Source organism: Bombina bombina, chromosome 7, assembly GCF_027579735.1.
Source record: "Bombina bombina isolate aBomBom1 chromosome 7, aBomBom1.pri, whole genome shotgun sequence".
Classification (NCBI taxonomy): domain Eukaryota; kingdom Metazoa; phylum Chordata; class Amphibia; order Anura; family Bombinatoridae; genus Bombina; species Bombina bombina.
In genome coordinates this window covers 519,577,436-519,589,609 of record NC_069505.1, presented here as the reverse complement: position 1 = coordinate 519,589,609, position 12,174 = coordinate 519,577,436, and the positions used below count along the sequence as shown (strand labels likewise).

Sequence of the window (12,174 nt, the reverse complement as noted above, 5' to 3'; positions counted from 1 at the left end):
TGGGGGGTGGGGGGCATGCGCGTGTGTGTGTGCACCCATCACTCGTTTCCGACTGCTGGCCGGAAGATTGCCAGCGATGGGCCACCCACCCGCCTCCCTGCAGCTACTCCCACCCAACGATCGGCACCATCGCTGGCCGATGCAGAGAGGGCCGCATTGGTGTGCCAGAAAAGGTATTGCAGTGATCCGTACTTCATAATGTTGAAGTGGTGGGAGAGGGTGGTGGGTGGCGGTTGTGGGTGGGAGAGGAGGCGGCAAATCATTTTTCAAAATAGTTCTTGGAGGGGGAGGGGATAGGGTATGGAGGGGGGGGGGCAGAAGCAGAAAAACTGGTTTATTTGGGAAAAAAAAAACACATTTAAATGCAAGGTGGGTACTGGCAGACAGCTGCCATTACCCAAAATGGTGGAAAGTAGTTAAGGGGGGATGGTTAGAGAGCTCTTTGTGGGAGGGATCAATGAGATTGGGGGCTAAGGGGGGATCCTACAAAGCAGAATATATATTTATAAAAAAGTGAAAAAAAGCATTTTATTTTAGTACTGGCAGACTTTCTGCCACTACTTAAGATGGCGGGGACAATTGTGGGGTGGGGGAGGGATGAGAGCTGTTTGGGAGGGATCAGGGGGAGGGATGTGTAAGGTGGGAGGCTGATCTCTACACTAAAGCTAAAATTAACCCTTCAAGCTACCTAATTAAACTGTCACTGCTGGGCATAATACAAGTGTGGTGCGCAGCGGCATTTTGCGGCCTTCTAATTACCAAAAAGCAAAGCCAAAGCCATACATGTCTGCTATTTCTGAACAAAGGGGATCCCAGAGAAGCATTTACAACTATCTGTGTCATAATTGCACAAGCTGTTTGTAAATGATTTCAGTGAGAATCCTAAAGTTAGTGAAAAAGTTAATGATTTTTTTTATTTGATCGCATTTGGCTGTGAAATGGTGACTCAAATCTATCCTTCACCCCCCATATCCAATCGCTTTCTACATCCTGCCGCAACCATCTACGCAACATTTCCAAGATTCGACCTTTTCTGTGCGCTAACACCACAAAGCAAATAATCCACTCCCTTGTTATTTCCCGACTTGACTACTGCAATAACCTACTTGCTGGCCTTCTTCTTTCCTGCCTCTCCTCCCTTCAATCCATCCTAAATGCCTCTGCCAGGCTGATCCACCTTTCCCGTCACTCTGTATCTGCTGCACCTCTCTGCGAGTCCCTTCATTGGCTCCCCATACACAGCAGAATTAAATTCAAAATTCTCACCCTTACATACAAAGCACTAACCAACGCCGCTCCCCAATACCTATCCTCTCTAATCAACAAGTATACTCCAGCCCGCCCACTAAGATCCAACAATGACTGCTCCTTGCTTCTGCGACTATCACCTCCTCTCATGCTAGACTGCAGGTTCTGTCGTGCAGCACCTACCCTCTGGAACACTCTCCCTCGTGCTGTCAGGCTTTACCCTAATCTCTCTTCCTTTAAATGCTCTCTGAAGACTTTTCTGTTCAGAGAAGCCGACCACCCAACTCAATAATATTCATTGTATCTAACAACCTTTCCCTCCTCTAACTCTGCATTAACATCTTTCTCAATCTTGCAGTCCTCACCTCATGTTTCTCAACCTCCTACCCTTCTAGATTGTAAGTTCCCACGGGAATAGAGCCCTCTATTCCTCCTGTATGTGTTTGTAAATTCTGTCCTGTCTCTTAGTCTATAATTATTATTACTAATAATATAATATTAGAAATAACAATGATTATATTTGACAATAATGTTTCAAATGCTTGTAGTTGAACATTTTAACTTTCACTTAAAGGGACATGAAAAACAATTTTTTTCTTTCATGATTTAGAAAAAGCTTATAATTTTAAACAAGTTTCCAATTTAATTCTATAATCTAAGATACCCTTTCTTGAAAAGCATATCTAAATAGGCTCAGTAGTTGCTGATTGGTGGCTGCACATAGATGCCGTGTGATTGGCTTACCTATTGGCACTGCTATTTCTTCAACAAAGGATACATAAAGAATGAAGCAAATTAGTTAATAGAAATAGATTAGAATGTTGTTTAAAATTGTATTCTCTATCTGAATCATGAAAGAAATGGCTTCTGTAGATCTTGCATACACAATGATGGATTGCCAGGTAACTTTGCAAGAAACGGTTTATTATTACAACTGATGAGACATGCTGTCTGCCTTCTTGTTTCACTTAGGATATAACATAGTACTTTCTGCTTCCGCCCCCATACACACACACATATTCTACAGTTTCTTGTCCCTTTAATTCTGTTTTTTTTTAAATTTTTTTTAATTAATTTAGTTTTCAGTGACTAGGGTTGTCAGCTATCCTTCATAAAACTGGACAGTCTGTCAGTGATGGGTGTTCTGGGCAAACTTGTGAAATTAGCGAACCATGTCACTTCCTGTGACGTGGGATCAGCTGTTTCACAAAGTTTGACCATATTGCGCATGCATGCCAGCATCATTACATACCTGGCCACGCTGCTACAGTTTCGAGACCTGTGAAATTCCTGGACCCTCTTTACCATGCATGCGCGGCATTGAAAACTGTCAATACCGCGCCCCGCTTTGCCATACATTTATACGCATTCTTCCCATTACAGTTAATACAGTGACATTAAAGAAATGAACCAGTGTTTTGAACAATAAAAAAAAAAAATTCTATTCATGTTTTTAATTTCACCGTTTTACTGTAATGGGAATGCGTATAAACATACTTCAAAGCGGGGGCGGTATTGACAGTTTCAAATGCCGCGCATGCACGGTAAAGAGGGTCCAGGAATTTCAAGGGTCTCTAAACTGTAGCAGTGACGTTTGAGGCCAGGTATTTAATGATGCTGGCAAGCATGTGCAATATGGTCAAATTTGTGAAACACCTGATCCCACGTCACAGGAAGTGACGTAGTTCGCTAATTTCACAAGTTCGCTGTTTTCCCAGAACAATGGGCACAATCTCCACCTTCCCACATGCATATTTTCACAACTGGGCAGTCATTTTACCCCTTGGCTGCTAGTAAATATTTACAAAAGTGATATGACCTCCTTGATTGCAACTCACTTCCTTCTGCTTCATATTTGTAATGTGGTGAAGCTAAAATTCCCTTTTCATTTAGCTAACAGCCAGTATCTGGACTTTAAGTGTCCATTTTTTTAAAATATTTTAGTGGTACTAAAATACTGTACAGGAAGCCCTCAGTTTACGCCGGGGTTCGGTTCCAGAAGGAATGGTTGTAAATCGAAACCGTTGTAAATTGAAACCCAGTTTATAATGTAAGTCAATGGGAAGTGAGGGAGATAGGTTCCAGGCCCCTCTGAAAAATTGTCATAGGTAACACCTAATACATTATTTTTAAAGCTTTGAAATGAAGACTTTAAATGCTAAACAGCATTATAAACCTAATAAAATAATCACACAACACAGAATATATAATTAAACTAAGTTAAATGAACAAAAACATTTGCTAAACAGCATTAGAACCCTAATAAAATAATCACACAACACAGACTTCACTTGCATTTTTCTGCAAACAGTTCTTTCTATGCATTCCAATCTGGACTGATTTATAGACAGGAAGATCTTGTTCCTTTGAAATCTGCTCGATAGCTCAGGTCTGGTTAAACTGATTAATTTCAGCTTGCTTGGCTGCGCTGCAACACAAGCGGACAGCTCCACCTACTGGCTATTTTAATAAATGCACTGCTTCTCAATAGCAGTCACATGACTGGAAAAAAGGTTGTTATTCTAGGTTGTAAATTGAACCTTTGTAAAACGAGGGCCACCTGTACTGCACATCTCATTCACTGTCATATTTCCTCATATATTAAACCTTCTTTCGTATTTACAAATTAGAAGTTCAAGATAAAATCCGCTGCACTGTTACATGTTCGTCATTGCCTTTCAGTTTGGCGAATAAAATAATCCACTTTTATTTTTCCAAACTCTATTAAATTCGTTTTTACTTATGATACAGCTCATTGGGTAAAACAGATGTCACTCACTCATAAAACGACTATGCATGTTGTTTCCTGTTCAAACCAAACCAGTGCAGTGTACTATTGTAGTAACCGATTTGATCATTCATTGGCAAATCAGAAATCTTTTACCAATACCCACATTTTTATCGTTTGAAGGTTATGATTGGTTAATATTACGACAACTTCCGTTTCTACACTAGTTTTCCGTCATCAAAATTATGCGGCCATATTTTGTAAGGGCAAATTAAAGTTAAATGAAAGAGAGAAGTAAGATAAATATGCAAAACTAAACGACTGACAAACAAATATATAACTTAATACGTAAATAAAAACAGCAAACAAAATTGCGTGGGTGTTTTTTCTGGTTGGACACATTTTCTGTGTTCTGCCCTCATCTAAGATGGCAGCCGCAGCTTCCTGTGGCTGTGAGTCTATGAAGATTCTTCAATGAGTATATAGAAAGAGGAGAAGGAAGGTGAGGAACACATAGCTCTAATATAGGTCACTTTTACTTATGTAATTACTGTATTTTATATCTAAACGCTATTTTAAACTATAGACCGAATATAAACATATATTTGAGAGATGTACGTGTTACACAACAGTTACACAACTAAGCAAATTATGTAACTTAACTGCAGATTTACAGTGGGTTAGTAATTAACATGCGAACTAACATAAATGTGCATACCTAGGTACCCTCCCTGGCATAAAACTTTATAGATAAACGTGTGTGCCCTTTAAAATGAACCTGTTTCCTCGTGGTTACTTTCATTTGTTTCCAAGCCAAATTAGTTTGGTAGCATCAATTGTTTATGTCTTTGCTTCAAAATATATTCAGTGTGAACAGAAAAAGTGTAAAGAGTTGACCTATGTAATGTGTTATGATACTGTCTGAAAGCCAAGGGTAAATAAAATGATTTAACATGTTATTTTTTGCTTAAAGTGACTTTGTACAATATATTTTTAGTTTGCATAATGTTTTGTAGAATAGATGATCAATTTATATAGCCCATCTGGGAGTGTATTTGTAACAATGTATAGTTTTGCTTATTTTTTATTATTGTGCTGATTTACAGACTCCTAACCAAGCCCTAGAGAGTTAAAGGGACAGTCAACACTTACTTTAACATGTTTTTATATTGAAAATAACAAAACGGAGGTCCGCCTACACTATACCCCTCCTGCCTTGCCGCCTTGCTTCTGTCCTAATCAGCGGCGCTAACTACTCTAATACCCGGTAAATATGGATGCCGGACTCCCCCCACCATTACGTAGCTGCCTTCTTCTTCAACTGATAAGCAAATCAGAATCCAGTCCTCGGACTGAAATTGCACGCGCTTGCAATTTCTGTCCGATGCCTGGATTCTGATTTGCTTATCAGTTGAAGAAGAAGGCAGCTACGTAATGGTGGGGGGAGTCCGGCATCCATATTTACCGGGTATTAGAGTAGTTAGCGCCGCTGATTAGGACAGAAGCAAGGCGGCAAGGCAGGAGGGGTATAGTGTAGGCGGACCTCCGTTTTGTTATTTTCAATATAAAAACATGTTAAAGTAAGTGTTGACTGTCCCTTTAAATGTACAGTATATGCACATTTACAGACTCCTGCTGGTGTTCTGGGAAAATGCCGAACTTGTGAAAATAGCGAACCACGTCACTTCCTGTAACGTTTGATTAGCTGGACCCTTTGTTGTACAGCGCCCCGCTTTGCCAATTGCCATACAATTATACGTATCCTCAGGAATTACTCAAGTCCCGAAATTGTAGCAGTGACGTGAGCGGCGGTATTGACGGATTTCAAAATCCTACGCATGCGCTCTTGAAAGGGTCCAGGAATTTCACGGCTCTCAAAATTGTAGCAGTGACATATGTGGCCAGGTATGTAATGACACTACCACGCATGGGCATTACGGCCAAAATTTGTTTAACAGCTGATGCCACGTCGCAGGAAGTGACGTAGATCCCTGTTTTCACAAGTTAGCCATTTTCCCAGAACATTGGCTCCCGTTTGTGTAATCCGTGTTCTCATATGCGGGGGGAAGGGGGGGGGGTCTGCTGCTATTGTTTTTCCAGCCCCTTTCACTGGGTGTCTCAGCCTAACCTCATCAACAGAGCTAAACTGGGAGCTTCTAAGTAAGTTTTTAAAAGGTTTTATACTGTATTTTTAGATCATTATCTGTGCATATTCTTCTTTATAGTAGTGTCTATTACATGCACTTATATGAAAATTGGTACATACTGTCCCTTTAAAGGGATACTAAACCCAATTTTTTTTCTTTGATGATTCAGATAGAGCATGCAACTTTTTATCAAATTTTCTTTGCTCTCTCGCTATCTTTATTTGAAAAGCAGGACATTATGTAAAGCTTAAGAGCTGGCCCATATAGGTTCAGCACCCTGGATAGTGCATGCTTATTGGTGTCTACATTTATGACCTAGGTAAACTTGTGGCAAAAAATTAGAAAAGTTAGCCTTGGTAATGGTCTCTCTAGGGCCTAGATATAGATAAGTTAGCTTGATAAATGTATTAAACCCTCTGAGCATGTATTATACTTGCACCACAGAGGAGTACAGGAATAGTATTTAATATAAGAGATATAAGTATAACATAGAACAGTGTTTTTCAACCAGTGTGCCGTGGCACACTAGTGTGCCGTGAGAGATCCTCAGGTGTGCCACGGCAGACTGACAACAGTGTGACATATTTTTTAAACTTTGCTTGTTTTTTACTCCCAGTGCAGGGGTAGTTTGTAGGAGGCATGGCATAACAGCACAATACATACAGTATGTGTGTGTTTGTGTGTATGTGTATATATATATACTGTATTAGGCTACAATGTGTGATTTTTTTAAAATTTTGGGATGGTGGTGTGCCACAGGATTTTTTAATGTAAAAAAGTGTGCCACGGCAAAAAAAAGGTTAAAAATCACTGACATAGAATATTACCTAATAGCAAAAATATTATGTGGAGTTTGAAGCATTACAGAAAAGTAAATGTTATAGGTGACATGTAGAATAAATGCTAAGTTGACACAAAGGGTCTATAATATGTGGTTTTCAAGCCTCTCTTGTACCTTATAGCGTAATATAGTAGAGGTATGGGTATGGGAGGGATCTAGGATACCAGCTAGACCATGGAGGAGTTGGGCAAGATAGCATATTTCTATGGGGTATTAGCTAACACCACCAAGAATAGTAAAATGAGATAGCTAGAGGTGGCTGTTGTATCTAGGGTATGGAGCTCAAATCTGTAAATCTAGCACACTCTAATGACCACACTACAAACAGCAGCCTCATTGTGCCTTAGGTAGCGTCAAGGGGAAACCCAACTTCTAGCCGGAGAGGTTGCATTGAGATTATTATTATCCTCAAAGTATATATTAGTTTAAATCATGTCAAAACGGAAACAACTACTAACTCTTCCCTTAAAGGAACAGTAAACACCAGAATTTTTGTTGTTTAAAAATGTAGATAATCCCTTTATTACCCATTCCCCAGTTTTGCATAACCAACACAGTTATAATAATATACTTTTTACCTCTGTGATTACCTTGTATCTAAGCTTCTGCAAACTGCCCCCTTATTTCAGTTCTTTTGACAGACTTGCATTTTTAGCCAATCAGTGCTGACTTCTAGGAGCTTGATGTGCCTAAGCTCAATGTTATCTATATGAAACACATGAACTAACACCCTCTAGTGGTGAAAAACTGTCAAAATGCTTTCAGATTAGAGGCGGCCTTCAAGGTCTAAGAAATTAGCACATGAACCTCCTAGGTTTAGCTTTCAAATAAGAATACCAATAGAACAAAGCAAAATTGGTAATACAAGTAAATTGGAAAGTTGTTTAAAATTACATGCCCTATTTAAATCATGAAAGTTTTGTTTTTACTTGACTGTCCCTTTAAATGCTAGAGATGCACCGGCTAAGCTTAGTTGTAGATTATAGTAAATAAAGGTTGCTTTCTTAAATTGAGCACTACCCTGGGTACACAAACTTTGTAAATTAGCTATGCCAACCCTAATATCAAGCGAGTAGCCATCATAACATTTGGTAAGTCTTTAAGGAACCCACTACGACACCATAAGAGTTGTAAGATCAAAGACCAAACAAGCTGCAGGATGTTGCCTAATTAGTCCACTTGCCATAAGTGCACAACATACATACATTAACGCCGTGGTGGTCTCCACTAACCAATCCCACTTCATTGTGAGCCGTGATCCATAGTGTTCAGATGAGCAATTGAAGCCTTGCCTAATAGCCTCAGGAAGTCAGCAGGACATGAGAGTGCTAGTGGATTGCCTCCAATCTCTATCTTCAGGTAGCGTTTCACTTGTAACGCCTGTTGGAACAGAATTTGGGTTACCCCCTGGGAGCAGTGAGGCATATTGGTGTAGCCTATTGGGCTGCACCCCCCATCAATGATGCAATGGCTTTGTAATTCTGGTGAGCTGTGCATGAATCTTCCAGGCTATGTTCGACTGCAGATTGTAGACCAGTGGAGCTTTTTCAAATTTTACCATTAGGTAGCGTGGCTGATGCATATTTCTTCCCCCATGGGTCCCTGGGGAATGTGGGAAAGTCTTTTTGCCTCAGATCATGTCCAGCAAATGCTTCAGCTTTCTAGTCTAGTTCGGTAGGTGGCACCGACTAGAGTATGGTAGGGAATTTAAGAGGTAGAGTTTTACGACTTAGCCCTGTATTCTCCTTGCATGTCTCTGTATATTGTGCGGGCCGGTCCGACGCTATGCGACTGGGTGGAGAGAATATATCGGGTCATTTATCTTTTTACAGAATTGAAGTTCAAAGTTTCTGAAGGCTGCTATGATGAGGAAAGAAGAGTCCTCCATGGTTAGCGGGTATAGTAAACAGCAGATTGAGAGCTGCACGGCCTGACGTATCGGGGGGTGGGATTAATTTCTCGCTTATTGGCCACAACAGGCTAGATCCGGTCTCAGACGGTATACAAGGACATTTTTTAATGTAGGCGATGCAGCAAGAGGTAGTGAAAATAAATCTTGTGGATGTAAGACACAATGATACAAATCTTCAGACATAGTCAGTGGATTAGCGGAAAGGGCCTGGGACCTTCATAATTTGCGACCCGCCATGGCCGCTTTCTAGCCACGCCCCCCAATATTTTTTATTTTAAATAAAATTATTAAAAATTACCATTTTGCCTATTAGAAAGTCACAGTCTTCTCTGCCTGCTTCTTTGGTTTGGTTTTTTTAGTGTTCTAATAAGTGAAAATTTATATAAAACAACAACTATTATCTTTCTGATTACAGTACTGTACAATCTTTCTAATGGTGCTATGTACACAAAAGTATTACAAACTATATAAAACTACCTTTAGGTTGCATGTATAAAATGTATTATAACATGCAAATATATAGCTTTTTTTTTTTTTTTTAATTTTTATTTTATTGAGGAGCAGGTTCAAATGATATAAGGCAATCAGACAATAACACAGAAACTTCATAATGAACAATAATATCATCCACTTATACGACATGGGCTAGCATCAAAACTGTACAAGGTGCTTATACCAAAATCAACAACCTAATCCACTTATAATTTTTAGAATGGTTATTGTACATAGAGTCTAGAACCCTGTACCTCAGAGTTTTTTCACATATAGTGACCAATAGGAAGAACGTAAAAATAGGAGTGGGAGAAAGAAAGAGAAAAAAAAAAAAATGGAAACCACACATAAGGGGGGTCTCTTCCCCGCTCCACCGACAGAGTGGGACCAATAAACGTTATACAATTACTCCACTACCAATTTCTCCTCTCAATATCGCATTCTGAATCCATTCAGAGTGTTTAAAAGATGCAATAAGACTTCTTTGAACTTCTAGTGGATTGGAGAAAATATACTCTCCCCATTTCCTGAAAAAATTATCAATTTCCCTTTCAGAAGATATCTGAGTTTCATATTGTTCATAAATTAATTTGGAATTTAGCATGTTCAGAATAGTGGTAAACATAGGGCTTTCTATTAGATTTCCAAGAGGAGAAAATGATATTTCTGGCACATAGGATTACAAAATTAATAAATTTTATATTTTCCTCCCTTCCTTCGTATTCCCTTAAAAAGATAATTTCCTCCATATTCAGGGGGATTTTGGACTTTAATATTTTTGAGAGCCAAAATGAAACTTTTGCCCAAAACTGTTTAACTTTGGGGCATGCCCAAATACAGTGAATCAAGTTAGCGTTTGGGTGGCGGCAGCGTGCACATTCATACCTTTGTATTTTATTCCACTTCCCTAACTTCTCTGGGGTGATGTATGTCCTATTAATTATTCTAAGGTGAGATTCACACCAAGATAGCAAGGGAGTCGCTGACCAAGCCCTATCAACACTTTCTTGAATTGTCTTAAGCTCTATTTGAGGAATGTCTAGTGACCATCTTTCGCAAAGCCGTTCCATACCTTATAGTCCTTCTTTAACCAATAATAACCTGTACCATCGTGATATGGATGCTTTGCCTATCTGGCAACAGATCAGGCCTTTATTTAAAGTTTCCCAGTTTGTGTTAAAGTCTTCCAGAGCTGTGGTATTGAGAAAATGCCTAATTTGAAAGTATCCAAACATGTCGCGATTAAGCAGATTATATTTTTCTTTTAGATAGCCAAATGTATGTATAACTTGTCTATCTAAATCAATACATTGTACAAAATACACTAGACCCTCTGCCTTCCACCTCTTGAAAATTTCGGTGTCAGAGCCTGCGGGGAAGACTGGATTATTTTGTATTGGCAAATATTTAGAGCACTGGAAATTAGTACCGACAGCCGAACATAATTTTTGCCAGGCTATGATAGAATTTTTAAATGTATGCATCTCTTTAAGTAGAGGAGGCCAATCTTTTTGCCTCATATGTATTAAAGCTTTTAAAGTGTAAGGTTTGAAAAAACTATTTTCTATATCTTTAAGCGCTAACTGTCCCTTGTCTAATAGCCAGTCTGGGACTATATTCATCAAACAGGCCAGATTATAGTTATAAATTGAAGGGAGAGCAAAGCCTGCCTTTTCCTTTGGTTGATTTAGTCTTTTTAGAGATAACTTATGCTTGGCTTTTCCCCATAAAAATCGCCTAAATGCGGAGTTTAATATTTTTATATCTCCTTTTCGGAGGAAAAGTGGGATGTTCTGCATTATATACAGGAGTTTGGGCAGTGCGATCATTTTTATTAGGTTTATTTTAGCAGCTAATGTTAATGTAAAGGATGTCCATCTAGAGATATCCTCTTAGATTTTCTTAATTACACCAGCAACATTGACTCAATACCACTCTTCTGGGCAATTTGTTACATTAATGCCCAAATATTTTATCATGTTGACCTCCTTAAAGGGCAATGCCCCCAGAGATTCTCTGGACCTGTTTAACCACAAGATCTCTGATTTTTTTGAATTTATTGCATAACCTGAGAATTATTCGAATCTATCCAATAGACTCAATAATATAGGCACATTCTCCTTAGTATTAGAAAGAAATACAAGCAGATTGTCTGCATATAAGGAGATTTGAATATCTATCACCCCAAGTTTAACCCCCTTAATGGAGTTGCGTAATACTATAGCCAAGGGTTCAGTGCAGAGGTTAAATAGTAACGGGGAAAGTGGGCACCCTTGTCGGGTACCCCGCGCCAATTTGAAACATTCTGTACACCTACCATTCACTATTAAGGCTGACCTTGGTTTATCATATAATGCTTGTATGAAGGAGAGGAAGGCACCCCTAATTCCAAATTGTTCTACTGTGGTAAATAAGTGATCCCAGATAATGGAATCAAATGCCTTTTCGGCGTCGAGAGCAATGATTGCCTTGTCCTCCCTGTTGATTTCTTTCTGATATTATAATATTCTGTTGTTAATAATAATTTCCTTAAGTTTGAAAAAAGGGATCTACCCTTTAAAAAAACAGTTTGATCTGGATGAATTTGCTTGTCCAAAATTTTTTGTAATCTAGTTGCCAAAATGCTTGTTAATAGTTTATAGTCGCGTTGAGCAAGGATATGGGATGATAGGAGTCTAAATTTTCCGCATCCTTGCCCTTCTTTAAGATTAACACTATTAAGGAAGCACTAAAGTTACTCGAAATAGCATGTCCTTGCAAGTAATATGCATTAAACAATTCGCATAAAGGATCCATTACTTGCTGT

At 39.0% G+C, this 12,174-nt stretch overlaps 1 protein-coding gene across 2 annotated transcripts in view; it reads left to right on the top strand.

Moving 5' to 3' along the window:
• The window catches only part of COQ8B (coenzyme Q8B), a 99,099-nt gene that overhangs the window by 17,746 nt on the left and 69,179 nt on the right, over positions 1-12,174 (top strand). Inside the window, exon 1 of one of the 2 annotated variants that reach the window (XM_053721782.1) lies at positions 4,406-4,478. The exons of the other annotated variant lie outside the window; for it this stretch is intronic. The gene's annotated coding sequence lies outside the window, so the exon portion shown is untranslated. Of the gene's footprint in view, positions 1-4,405; positions 4,479-12,174 lie in introns of those variants that run through there. 2 annotated transcript variants of the gene reach the window in all.